The following is a 14,532-nucleotide window of genomic DNA, read 5'->3' on the forward strand; positions in this document are numbered from 1 at the left end:
CTTGATAAAGCTACCCATTCCAAATCTCAGCCCTTCTTGAGAGCCTACCCACTCTTCTGAATTGAAAGAGAGCCCAGTGAAGTGTATAAAAGCATAGGCTCTGGAATTAGACTACCTGTGTTAAAATCCCAGCTTCACCACTTACTATGATTTGTGTTTGGTTCTTCTCCTGCTTGTGCCTCAGCGTCCTCATTTGCAAAATGGGAATGGTCAGGATTCTACCTCATAGTCTTTTTGTAAAGATGAGTGAGACAAGTACTCAAAAGATGTTAGCTGTGATTTTATTCTGTGCTCCCTTGTATTTATTTTTATACTTTTTTGAGGTTTATATAAACATGATGTTGTGTGTGCTAAGTCCCTTTGTTTATGTCTGACTCTGTGACCATATGGACTGTAGCCTACCAGGTTCCTCTGTTCATAGAATTCTCCAGGCAAATACTGGAGTGGGTTGCCATGCCCTTCTCCAGGGGATCTTCCTGACCCAGGGATCGAACCTGGGTCTCCTGCATTGTAGGCAGACACTTTACTGCTTGAGCTACTTTACTGCTGTATTACTTCTGCTTCCACTTCTGCTACTTCTCTTTGACTGAATTTTCCACTTTCCACTTAGCTTTTAAAGCTGCATGTCACTACACTGGATAAACTCAGATAATCCAGGGTAATCTCCTAGTGTCAAAGCCAACTGACTAGTAACCTTAATTACATTTGAAAAATCTGTTCACAGCAGCACCTAGATTAAAGTTTGATTGAATCACCAGAGGCAAGAATCTTGCTGGAACATCATTAGAATTCTGTCTGTCACAGTGCTCAATTAATGACTGAGCTGAAACTATTAGAAACATTTACCATATTTTTATCTGTCTTTCACCTCAATGAGATCAGGGATTGTATCTGTTTTATTTACCAGTTTATGACTAGCACAGTGCCTATCTGATAATGTTTGTTAAACACTGAACTGCCTCTGCCTGTGTATTTAGTTTTCTTTTTTTAAGAAAATAATTTGGTTGTAGGTTACCAAAATGATCAAATGAACTTTAAATAAAGATTATATTTATTCGTTTTGGTTTTAACTTTGTTCTTTGGTCCTTAGGAGCTCAGGGTTTACCACCTGAACCTTTATCTTTTTTTGTGTTTTGGTGTCATTTGACTTTTCCTCGTAAAAGAAAATATGCTGGACCTATTTGGAGCTTAGGGATCATGATTATAAGAAGGTTGTAAGGGACTAGACTATCAGTAATGCTGATTATGATGATGACAACAATAATGATGTTTTGGTTAAGGTAGCCCAGGCTTTTCAACCAAGGTGAACACTAGGTGACACTTGGCAATGTTTAGAGACTTTTTCGATTGTCACAGTTAAGGGAGAAGGTACTACTGGTGTCAAGTTGGCGGAGGCCAAGGATACTGCTAGATATCCTATAAGACACAGGACCACCCCCACAACAAATAATTGATATAGTATAAAATATTAGTAGTGTACAACCTGAGAACTGATTAGGTAAGCTAATTGCCTTAGTGAACAACATCAAATATCAATAACTTAACAGAAAAACTTAATTTGCCACTCCTTCAGAATCTATTACAAACATTTCTGGAGGGTGGCTCTCCTCTGAGATTTGAGTAGGATCCAGATTCCTTCCATCTTGTAGCTCTTACTTCTTCAACCAGTAGCCATCAGGGTTGTTGAGAAAAGAGTAAAGGAGAGAACCTGAAAGATTTCTGTGGCTTCATCCATGAAGAGGTATGCATCATTTCTTCCATATTCCATTATTTAGAACTCACTCACTTGAACCCACTCAACTGTATCAGAGCTGGTAAATGTGTTCTAGCTGTGTGCCTGGTTGGCTACTAGCGCTTTCTACCAGAAAATGATAATAATAATGGCAACAGTAACAACATTAATTACAATAATATCAAACATTTGAAAAGTTTCTCTATGTCAGGCATGTATAATATAATTTATCAGATGGTGTAACTTGAGTATGTTGAATACCTTGTGTGATTCATGCAAAATGTATGGGGAACCCAGAGGTGAACCCAAGCCTATCTCATTCCAAAGTACATGTGCTTAACAATTACTTGATACTCTAGTTAGAGTAGGAATTGAATGCTACTCTTACTTGGGTTTAATTTTTATGAAATTGAAACTATACCCATAAGTACAATAAATACAGAATGTTCAAGGCTTATACGTAAAACTGAAACTGCTTAAAAAGTATTTCCTAAAGAGCTGTTGAAATCCTTTTCAGGGAATATCAATATACAGATTGCTTTCCAAGTTTTTGTCTGGATCACAAAAGAATAGACAGGAAGAGATGAATATCACGGGTGAAGGCTATCGTAGTGCTTTTAAATCATCCTGTTGCACTTAGGCATTGCAGCCCATGATTATATATTTCACATAAGTCTTCGGTAGTCCAGGGGGACTGCTGGCCGAGGTAATGAGCATTACTAGGAATCTCGACAGCGAACTCTAAATGGTTTCAATGCTGTCGAGTTTCAAGAAAGTGAACCTTCCTTGAAGTGAATGGCTATTTCTCTCTTATTTAGGTAATTTATTCTTGTCCGGCTCACATTAATGGCAGGCCTTGTGTCATATGTAATAGTTATAATAAGGCACTCACCAAAGCTTCCTCTTAGGGGTAGAAGGCACTTTGGGTTTTACTCTCATGGAGTAAGAAGGAAGAGAGAATAGAAGCCCTTGCTTCACAAAGGCCACACTGGTAGACAGAGTGATGTGAGTGGGTAAGAGATGTGAAGAGAGTTCAGAATTTTCCTTTAGAATAAAATGCAGCAGTTTCCTGGAATGTCCTAATTGACTTTGCAGGGTCTGAAAAGTTTTATTGTCATGGATCTACATGGAAGAGAGAATAGAAGCCCTTGCTTCAGAAAGGCCACCCTGGTAGACAAAGCGATGTGAGTAGGTAAGAAATGTGATCAGAGTTCAGAATCTTCCTTTGGAATAAAACTGCAGCAGTTTCCTGGAATGTTCTAAAAGACTTTTCAGGGTCTGAAAGCTGGTCATAGATGTGGTGGTTCTGAATGCTGCTGCCTTCATTATCAACTTCTGCTTTGAATGTAATAGCCCAAAATTCTCAATGAATTCTCTATTTTGTGCCATTACAGTTGAACTTCTAATCTTTATGCTTAACAGTTTTTATTATTAAAAAAAAATCCTGTTCTTTCTTATCTCCTCCTCTGTGGAACCCTGCCTTTCTCTATTTTCTTATGAAAGAGATACCTGACTCCTTAGCTTGTGCTCTAAACTCAGTTGTATAGAACCACAGAGCGTGTTAGGAAGGACACTAATTTTTCCTTGTTGTCTAACTAAAAGAGTAAAAGGTATGGCCCGATCATTAAAACCATCCTTAATAGGTTTTTTTTCTGTTATTATTAGTGTATTTTAAGTCTGTTTTTCATATGTGTCTTTCAGTTGCTCAAAGCCCTCCCCCCACCCCAAGATGATATCAGTACAATAGTAAATTACAACTGGCTAGGGCTTCCCTGATGGCTCAGAGGGTAAAGAATCTGCTGCAATACAGGAGTTGCAGAAGACGCCGTTTCGATCCCTGCGTCAGGAAGATCCCCTGAAGTAGGAAACTGCAACCCATTCCAGTGTCAACTGCAAATTGGCACTTACCAAGAGCACTGCTAACAACTGAACAACAAAGACATTTGCCATCTGCCTCTAAGGAGATTGAACTCTATGCTGCTGTACTGTTGCCCACCAACAACCCCTGTGGGATTTCAGGGTGCAATGAGGCACTCTGTGCTCCAGGGAATTTGGTGGAACAGGTCTTTAGATAGTTGGATGTTTTTAGGAACAGAGTTTATGATCTCAATTCTTGCATCTCCTCATATCTAGAGAAGCACTAGATCCCTTCATGGTGACATCAGAGCTTCATAACTAACAAAAACCTTTTGTAAAATGAGTGCTTCCTGGTATTGAACTCCCCCGTCACCAAAACCTTATGTATTCACCTTTCCACGCTGCCGCTGTGGAGCAGTCTCTCAGAGCCACCTGAGATGCTGCCTCCCGGGCTGCCATCCTCATTTTGCCCCAAATGAAACTTAATTTGCAACTCTCAAGTTGTACATCTTTTTCAATAGACACCAGTATTCTTGCTGGTAAATCCCATGGACAGAGTATCCTGGTAGGCTATAGTCCATGGGATCACAAAGAGTTGGACACGACTGCAGCGACTTAGCATGCACGCATGCATATGCCAGAAACTGAGAAAAGGGCAGTTGGAACTGGGCCTGGAACAGCAGACTGGTTCCAAACAAGAAAAGGAGTACGTCAAGGCTGTGTATTGTCACCCTGCTTATTTAACTTATATGCAGAGTACATCATGAGAAACACTGGGCTGGATGAAGCACAGGCTGGAATCAAGATTGCTGGGAGAAATATCAATAACCTCAGATATGCAGATGACACCACCCTTATGGCAGAGAGTGAAGAAGAACTAAAGAGCCTCTTGATGAAAGTGAAAGAGGAGAGTGAAAAAGTTGGCTTAAAGCTCAACATACAGAAAATTAAGATCATGGCATCTGGTCCCATCACTTCATGGGAAATAGATGGGGAAACAGTGGAAACAGTGGCTGACTTTATTTTCTGGGGCTCCAAAATCACTGCAGATGGTGACTGCAGCCATGAAATTAAAAGACACTTACTCCTTGGAAGAAAAGTTATGACCAACCTAAACAGCATATTAAAAAGCAGAGACATTACTTTGCCAACAGAGGTTCATCTAGTCAATGGTTTTTTCAGTAGTCATGTATGGATGTTGAGAGTTGCACCATAAAGGAAGCTGAGTGCAGAAGAATTGATGCTTTTGAACTGTGGTGATGGAGAAGACTCTTGAGAGTCCCTTGGGCTGCAAGGAGATCCAACCAGTCCATCCTAAAGGAAATCAGTCCTGAATGTTCATTGGAAGGACTAATGTTGAAGCTGAAATTCCAATACTTTGGCCACCTGATGCAAAGAGCTGACTCATTTGAAAAGACCCTGATGCTGGGAAAGATTGCAGGCAGGAGAAGGGGACAACAGAGGATGGGATGGTTCGATGGCATCACCGACTCAATGGACATGCATTTTGGTAGACTCCAGGAGTTGCTGATGGACAGGCAAGCCTGGCATGCTGCCGCCCATGGGGTCACAAAGAGTTGGACACAACTGAGTGACTGAACTGAACTGAACTGAATTGAACTGAGAAAAGGAGACAGACGTGGTCCTTGCCTTCGTGGATCTTACAGTTTAGAGGAGAAGGAAGTTATTAACAAATTACTCACAAGTGATGAGTATTATTAAGGGAGAAGAATAGAGTGCTATGGGAAGCATACCATACTGGTTTCAGAGTAGAACATAGTTAGGGATAACCTCTTCATTAAAATGGTATATAACCTCCAAAGCCGTGTTTGAGGAGACCTCAGATGAATGAAGAGGATGTTCAGTATGCTGTGCTGTTTTGGGGCCTGGGAAAGTGTCGTGGGATCTCTGCACTGAAGGATGATGGCAGGGGGGAGTGCAGATCACAGAGAAGGCAACGTAGAGGGAAGTAAAGCTAGGGAGGCAGGAAGGGGCAGATCTTGGAAGACCTTGCAGATCTTGTAAGGTTTTGGGTTTTTATCAGAAATGCAGTGATGGGTTATTAAAAATCTTTAGGTAGAGGAGGAACATGCAAATATTAGGATGTTTGGCTGTAGCAGGGAGAAGGGGTTAAACTGATGAACACTGGAAGCTGAGAGCTGAGTTGAGGTCTTGCAATAGGGTTGTTATTCCACTATTCCAGGAATCAGTGAGTCAGCTCTTGTTTCTCTTTATCTGTGCCTTTTGTCATTTTAAGGACATTAGCTCTATCACCATGCATCCAATCTCTGTCAACTCTGAAGCAAACTTGTCTGTCTTGAAGGCATCACCATTTCAGGTGATGACCTCTGAACCTTTTCCAGTGTGGTTGTTGGGGTCCACGATAGGCTACCCCAAAATGTGCCTCTATGGCACATTAATTATTTTGAATTAAAGTTACTTAAGAAATGGCCGACTCTGGTCCTCTTTTCTGTTTCCCTGAACAAGCAGGAAATAAATATTTCATGTAAAAGGTGCACTTTCTGCATCTGGAAGTAGAAGGATACCCTTATTACCCAAGACAGGGAATTTGGGGCTGAGAAGCCTATGTAAACAATCTTTGTTACTTCTTTAATTTACTATCCCAAGCCCAAACTCTGTTTAGATTCTTCAGTGATTGAACATGCAAAGTCTGAGTTTCTTTGCCCTGTCAATTCCTCACAAATTTGCTGTTTCTTTGTCTAAAAAGTATAAAGATTGCCTGCGTTGGCCACTTCTTTGGTCTCATTTCTATGGGACCTCCATATACACAAATCAAAATTTGTTTTTCTCCTATTAATCTGTTTTGTGCAAATTTTATCATTAGTCCAGTCACAACAGCTAGAGAAATATTAAGTGGAGATATTTCTCCTGTGTTTCCCTGCCCACCTCCATGTGTGTGCTAAATCGCTTCAGTTGTGCCCAACTCTTTGCAACCCATGGACTGTAGCGTGCCAGTCTCCTCTGCCCATGGGATTCTCCTGGCAAGAATATTGGAGTGGGTTGCCATTTCCTACTCCAGGGGATCTTCCCGACCCAGGGATCGAACCCATGTCTCTTGTGTCTCCTGAATCAACAGGCGGGTTCTTTACCACTAGCGCCACTTGGGAAGCCCTCTGAGCTAACCAGGGAAGACCACCCACCTCCATACCGTCTGCCAAAATAAATGTTGAGAACAATGTCCTGTTTCTTTTCATCAAATAACTCTGACACACCATCATGATTACGACTTAATTTCATTCATCTAAGCAGAGGTGATGCATTTTCCTCCTAAATAATAAGCCTCTTTAAGTTTATACCCTCACATTCCCTAGCACGGATGTTTACATGATTCTTTTCCTCTCTTGCTTGTTTTTATTTCTTTTGGTTTGGTTTCACTTGCTAGCTTATTCATCTTGTCAGTCTTATAAGAAGAGTTTCTGGGGGCTGGAGAGAGGAGAACATATATCCCTTTAGGCTGTGGAGGATACACTACTGAGTACAGGACTTTAAGGGATACCACAGGAGTAAAACAATAAATGTAGTTACTTTTGCTCCACAACAAATGGAAGTTGATGTTAGGGTGATGTGTGGGTTATAAATGCTTTCAGTTACAAGTAACAAAATACTCAAGTAATAGTAAGGTAATCAATGATATTTATGTGTTTAAAAGAATAAAGGAGGTAGAGGGTAATAGGGTTAATTTGGTAGCCCAGTGATGTCACTAAAAAGCCAGTCTCTTTCATTCTCAGAATCTTTCATCTTTTAGCTTTTTGCCTCATGGTCAAAAGATGGCTGCCATAGCTCCAAACAAAATTTTTACATGACCATTTCCAAAAAAATAAAGATGAGGCAGGTAAAAAGAGCCTCTCTCCTCATGCAACTCTGGCTTTTTATCCAGAATGAAGATCTTTCAGGGGAACTCCAGTTTATTTCCCATCATTGGTTAGAGCTAGGTCACATATATACTATAAACATCAATCAATAGCAAAAGAAAATGGCATCACAATGATTGGCTTAGATCAATCATTATCCATCCCCTAAAGGTAGGAACATTGTTGTCCATCAGAATTTGAGTTCTGCTATCAAAGAAAGAACACTTTTATCACATTTGCATTAAGAGGTTATAGTCATAAACTTACAAAAGTAAGGTCTAAGAGGAAGATTATATATAGTGGGAACTTCCAGGGACAAGGAAATGGAAGCAAATGAGATGACTACCTCCCTAGTTCCCTGGCACAAAAGCAATCTTGAGCAATTGCCTTAACCTTTCTAGATATAGGTAAATATAGAGATGTCTTTGTTGTGTTATTGAGGACATTGAAGAGAAGATGTTTAACAAATTTGGGGGGAAATCAGATACTTGTTTGTAAACTGAGCAGATAAATATATGGCCAATGAACACTAAAGGAAAAATAAGCCTATATTGATCGTGTTTATAATGAGAAAAGAAAAAATGTTTTTCAGAAAGTTCAGGTTTACTAACTTGTGGATGAATAGATAAAAGATGAAATAAAGCACATTATCAAAATAGTCATTAAATAAACTGGTGTTTTATCTTAAAGGCTGAAGTGTGCTAAAATACCTCACATGTCCTCAAGTACAAACGTGAAGTTTGCTTCCTTCCAAATTTATCATCCCTTAGAAGAGACAATGTTGCTTTCTATGTGGGTCTTTCAAGTGATTCTTTGGGAAGTCAGGATGGATTGAAATGGTCTCACTCAATGTTTCTTTTGGGTGCTTGTGAAGGTCATCTGCTGGGGTCAGTAGGAAAGGAGCAAAGAAGTTAAATACAGAGTTAGTCATGATACTGGGGGTTGTGAATTCACAATCGAAAATATTGGATATTGTTTTAAAGAGATTTGAATATCACTTTAAAAAGCAATACAGGAGATGGGTGTATCATGGACATCAAAATAGCACCTACCTGTAGGAGGATGAATTTTTACTGAAAGGAAGAAGTTGCTTATAGAAATGGGTATTGGTGCCTTTAGAGACAGCTTCCAGAGACATGCTCACACATGATTCAAGGAGTGCCTTGTCTCATACCAGGAGAATAAGATATCTTCTAGAACAGTCTATTAGAGGAGTGAAAAAGCAGCTCCTATATGCTGAAGATAATCAAGGCTGATCTTGAATAAAATGTGTTTTTAAAATTCCAATTAAATTAATGAAATAAAAAGTATAAGTAAATGTTTGTATTTTTATATATATATACCTGAAAGTTTACATGTACATGTTGGCCATTTCCCTTTTAAACATTTTTAGACTTCTCTTTGAGAAAATGGAGTATTTCTTTATATTCAAGATTGCCTTGTATTTGGCATCACTAAAAGCTTGTCCCAGGTTAGTCTTGCTATATCCTTACTTGGTATTTTACATTTTAATAATATAAAAAGTTTTAAGCACTTACAGTGTTCTACAGTGAGTGATGGAGTGCCATATGTTAGCTCATGAAAAAATTTTACATAGTTCATGAAGAGACATGCTGTTAAGTGCCAGATGGCTAAAAACAAAAGTTATTAGTCTTTGGGTTTGAGTCTAACACTTGTTTTAGTCAGGTCTCCAGAGAAGCAGAACTGTAGGATACATACATACACACAGGGTATACTCACACATTTGGGCGGGGGGGGGGGTGGGGTCATACATTTAGAGGGACTGAGAAGCCCCAAGATCTGCAGTCAGCAGACTGGAGACCCAGCAGAGCCAATGGTATGAATCCAGTCTTAAAGGCCTGAAGATCATTACCGCTAATACTGCCCTTCCAGTCCAGAGGCCAGCAGGCTCACAACCCGGGAAGAATCAATGTTTTGGTTTGAGTCCAAAGGCAGCATTAAACTAGCTGGAAGCCAGTCAAGCAGGAGGAATTCCCTCTTATTTAGGGAAAGGCCAGTCTTTTGTTTTATTCAGACCTTCAGTTGATTGGATGAGACACACCCACATTGGGGGAGAGCAATCTGCTTTACCCAGTCTATCAATTTAAATGTTAAACTCATCCAAAATACCCTCACAGAAACATCCAGAGTAATGTTTGACCAAATATCAGGATGGGGGAGGACAGTCTCAGGCAGTAAAGAATCTGTCTGCAACACAGGAGACCCAGGTTCCATCCCTGGGTCAGGAAGATCCCCCGGAGAAGGGAGTGGCAACCCTTTTCTGTATTCTTGCCTGGAGAATTCATGGACAGAAGAGCCTGGAGGGCTACAGACCCACGGAGTTGCAAAGAGTTGGATGTGATTGAATGACTAACACTTTCACTTTCAAATATCTGGATATCCTGTGACACAGTCAAGTAGATATATAAAATTAGCCATCACAACCCTTATGGAAATGTGGAGTTTCACTTTTTTTTTTTTTTAAGATTTCTATTAAGCCTACTTCCAAGAAAAATAAGTACAAACTATTGTAAGTTAACTACTATACCATAGTAGATTACTGCTTGTTTTAAAAATTTAACTTGTAAGGATATTTCTTTAGGGTCCTTTCCTGAGTATACTGTCAACATTCTTTGTCTATGAAATGGGTCCAGGTGATGTGATAAAGTCCTTTAGGGTTAGTACTTTTTGATCTTTAACACAGAGACATCATGATGCAAAGATGAGTGGCCTTGAATAGGATGGAGTTGCATCTTGTGTGTATAGAAATTTTGCCAACTTACTCATGCAGAATTGGCAAAAAAGAAGACAGAGTAAGAAGTACTGATTTAAGTAATATGGATCATTCTGCTCGACATTTCCCCTCAATGAATACACGCGTCTTGTCAATGTGAGATGGGAGCTAGGAGTCAGTCTTATCCTCCTGAGTCTCCTAGTGCGAGCATCTCAGTGCTGAGTGTATTCCAGTATTGACATATTCTGTTATGCATTAGAAAACATATATAGCCAGTAAACTGACACCAATGACTTCATCTGATCTACAACCAAAGAAACAGCTATCCTTTCTATTCTAGAAGAAAATCTCTATTGAACCTCCTGAGAAGCTGTGCCATATTTGTGTGCATGTGGAGAATTTAAGAGATTTCCAAGAAACTCTCTAAGCTTCAAATTAAAAACTATCACTGATATAAGATGCCACTGAGCTATCTTTGATACTGTCGGGACTGTGGCTTTCTTAAGAGGAAATGTTAAGTGGCATCATTTTCAGGAGCATGTTTTAGCTTTGTTCCTTCTAAAGAGCATTTCCACTTACTTCCTGCTAAAGGTTATCTGGAATGCAAGTTCAGGCTTTCCACTGTGTGCATGTATTATGGGGTTCGAGGGCAGAGATGTAGAAAGGCTTCTTTAGGACCATCGCTGTAGGTAAGAAAGGCATCAGCCACTGTCTTCTAGGCTTAAGGGGGCATTCGCTAAGTTGTGCCTTTGTGTGGGGTTTATTAAGAAGTACAAATAAAAAGGATTTCCTTGGTGCTCCAATGGTTAGGACTTTGCCTTCTGATGCGGGGGGAGGGGGTGTGTGCAGGTTCAGTCCCTCATTAGGGAGCTAAGACCCCACAGGCCTTGCAGCCAAAAGACCAACAATATTAAACCGAAGCAATATGGTAAAAATTCAATAAAGACTTTTAAAGTGGTCCACATTAAAAAGATCTTTTCAGAAAGTACAAATAAGGTAAATGGAATAAGATGGTATTCAAATAAAGAGAGTGTGCGTGCTAAGTTGCTTCAGTCATGTCCAACTCTTTGTGACCCTATGGACCGTAGCCCACGAGACTTTTCTGTCCATAGGATTCTTCAGGCAAGAATACTGGAGTGGGTTGCCCTGCCCTCCTCCAGGGGATTTTCCCAATCCAAGGACTGAACCCGTGTCTCTTATGTCTCTTGCATTGACAGGGAAGTTCTTTACCACTAGTGCCACCTGGGAAGCCAAAATAAAGACTAGGTTATATAAATTCTGATTAGAGGGAAAAAATGTATAGGATAGAGACACTCAGTCTAAAATTGGCAAAGCCCGGGGTATATGCGCTTACATCCTGGGTCAGCTGAGGAAAAGAGCTTTCAAAAGATTTCGCTGGATTTGGCTGGGCGTGGTCTGCGGCAAGAGCAAGCCTGAGAGGAAAGGGTGATGACAGCTGTGATTTATTGAAAACCTGCCCGCTTGATAGGCATCTGACTCTGGACAAACAAGACAAACAGGATCCATGCTTCCTTGGATCAATCTTCTAATAGGTAAGTTTGGGAAGGAGGTATGGATGGGCAGCAAACAAATGGATGACGAAAGTGATGAAATGTGATGAGAGCTATTAACTCTGTAAAAGATGAATATAATAGAGTGATTCGGTGGTGGTGAGGATGCTGCTTTAGATTGGGGGGGTCAGGGAAGGCCTCTCTGAAGAAATAAGATTTTAATTAAGACCTGAATGATGTAAATGTCCATGATTTAAAGATGCAAAACATTCCAGAGAGAAGGAAGAACAAAATCAAAGGCCCTCTTTCACTGAAGAGCACTGATAAAGGCAGGCTGGCCTTAAGTGGAACTTCCTTGACCTTCTTCCTAAAGAGTTCTCTCAAATGAATTCTGGTTGGGGGGGTGGGGTGGGGGACTTCTTTGGTAGAGCAGTGGATAAGAATCCACCTGCCCATGCATACGGGGCACTCGGGTTCGATCTCTGGTCTGGGAAGATTCCACATGCCGTGGAGCAACTACACCCATATACTACAACTACTGAGCCTGCACTCTAGAAGCTGTGAGCAGCAGCTACTGAAGCCCGTGTGTGTGGAGCCTGTGCTCCACGAGAAGAGAAGCCACTGCAGTGAGAAGCTCACACACCACAAGGGGGAGTAGCCGTCACCCACTGCACCTAGAGAAAGCACAGCCGAAAAAGAAAAAGAAGACTTCTGAGTTGAAGGAGTGGGGAAGAATAAAAGTGCTGAAGACAAGAGCTAGTGCTCTGGACGTAACTTTAGCTCATGGATGCTACTGCTTAAAGTTGAAAAGAAGGCAGGAGGGAGAGAAGGAAGTGGTGAGCCTTCCCTGAGCAATCAGACTCTTCCCAAGGTGTGTTATATAGCGACCCTGCCCTTAATTAGTAAGACTCAATATGCTTGAATTTGGCAGTTGGTTTAGGACTTGCTTGTTTGAGGGATGTGGGAGTATAGGAAGAGAGAGAAAAAGAGTGGCAGGCTTAATCTCTACCCGTTACAGTTATTTTCTTATCACTTCTAGGTATAAGAAAGTCAAGCACATAAAAGATATATAACTTGCCCAACAAGCAGGAGGCAGAAATAGGTGTGCCTAAAAGCAGGTCTATTTGATTCAAAAGTAGATCAAACTGCTCTTTTTACAGATGAGGCTCAATCAAAGAATTTTCCATTCTTAGGCTCTAAAATATTTTACTCATCTTCCAGAGTAAAAACCTTACTGTGTTGGATCGGTACCAGTTAGATAATTTCATTGAGTTTGGATATTTAGCTTTATTTCTTGAATCATAATAATTCAATATGTAATATACATATTATATATGTTTTATATATATATATATATATATATAAATTTAGGCAAAAGTCCTGTAGGGAATTGTCTGTTTTACTGTCTTCGTATTGAGAGGTCTTGGCTGTCCAATTGTTCAGCCTGTTTCCATGGAGAGAACTGACAGCAATCATAAATGGTATGATCATCCTGTCTGCTGGTGCATAGAAGGGCTTAAGCCAGATAGTAACTGTCATCAAACCCTTTTGCATTCATTCTCATTGTCTCTCCCTATCTTTCTTCTCTCTTGCCTGCTCTTCTCTTCCTCTCCTTCCCAGCCTCTTGCTTAGTGTCTACTTTTTGTTCTTCGCTTATATCAAAGGTTAACATGTGAAGTCTGCTCTAGTTATAATTATACAGTTTTCTTTTTCAGGAGACAGTTTTGCAGCTGATGATAAAAATATTCTGTCTCCATGGATAGCTGTAGTAAATATATTTTAAAAAGAGATGTATGTTCTGAGAATAGAGACTCTTAATGATATGTTGAAATGTGTGACTGGCTATCTATTTTTTTCTTGGTTCCTCTGTTTGTTCTCAATTTTTAATTTTGATTAAAAAATATTTAGCGACTTTCCAAGTGTGAAAACACTGGACTGGATGGTATTTGGGACTGGGGTCTCTAAAATAATGTATTAGTGTCTCCTCCAGGATCAGTTTTGTGAACTTCTATGAAGAAAAATTCATCCGATTCAACATTTTAACTCTTAAGAATAAAGTTAATAGCTACCAAGTTTGAATGCTTACCATGTGTCAGACATTGTGTGTATTTTGCAAAGATTATCTCATTTTGTCCTCACAACAGTCTCATTAGTTAGATGCTTATGTTCTCATTTTTCAGTGAAGGAAATTGAAACTCAGAAAGGTCAAATGGTTCACTCAAGTTTATACCCAAATTAAATGCCAGAGGCTGGATTGGAACCCCTGTCTGTCTACAAACTGTGGATATCCAATTTTCTAAAGCAGCCCACTTGGAACTGGGGGTTGAAGAGTACTCATCTTTGGAAATTTGGCCTGAGCTGAAAGAATGTACTGTAATTCTGATTGTCATCTTGCAAGGTGATAAAGGTTAGAGCTGAGATCCTTGATGTGTAGCCATGGCACTGCAGAAGTTTCAATTCTCTTTTTAGTTAATATTGCTAACAGTTGCCTTGGAAAAGGCAGTCTGGTAGTAAAGTTCTCAACAGTTTCTAAATTTGGAGATGTAAACCCCTGTACATGCAGAGGAACTGTGCTTCGGGCCCAGGAGGGCATGGAGATGAAAGGAAGAAATAAAAGAGATTCAACTTAAGGGAAAGAAAAGAAAGCTATAACATCTAATGAAAAATAATCAGAAGCAGATTTCAATAAGGAAGAGGAATGGAAAATAAGTTCGTGCCAAAGGGGAGGTGAAGACAATGATGTCTGGATTAGATCATTTGGGAGCTACCTAGAGGCTACAGCCATGGGCACTCTGTAATAAATTTATGATGATGGTGGTGATGGTA

The 14,532-nt window shown here is 40.1% G+C and overlaps 1 protein-coding gene across 12 annotated transcripts in view; it reads left to right on the top strand.

The window, feature by feature from the left end:
- FHIT (fragile histidine triad diadenosine triphosphatase) overlaps positions 1–14,532 on the top strand; it is a 1,484,422-nt gene that overhangs the window by 386,707 nt on the left and 1,083,183 nt on the right. Inside the window, exon 1 of one of the 12 annotated variants that reach the window (XM_043886326.1) lies at positions 2,759–2,924. The exons of the other annotated variants lie outside the window; for them this stretch is intronic. The gene's annotated coding sequence lies outside the window, so the exon portion shown is untranslated. Of the gene's footprint in view, positions 1–2,758; positions 2,925–14,532 lie in introns of those variants that run through there. 12 annotated transcript variants of the gene reach the window in all.

Source organism: Cervus elaphus, chromosome 24, assembly GCF_910594005.1.
Source record: "Cervus elaphus chromosome 24, mCerEla1.1, whole genome shotgun sequence".
Classification (NCBI taxonomy): domain Eukaryota; kingdom Metazoa; phylum Chordata; class Mammalia; order Artiodactyla; family Cervidae; genus Cervus; species Cervus elaphus.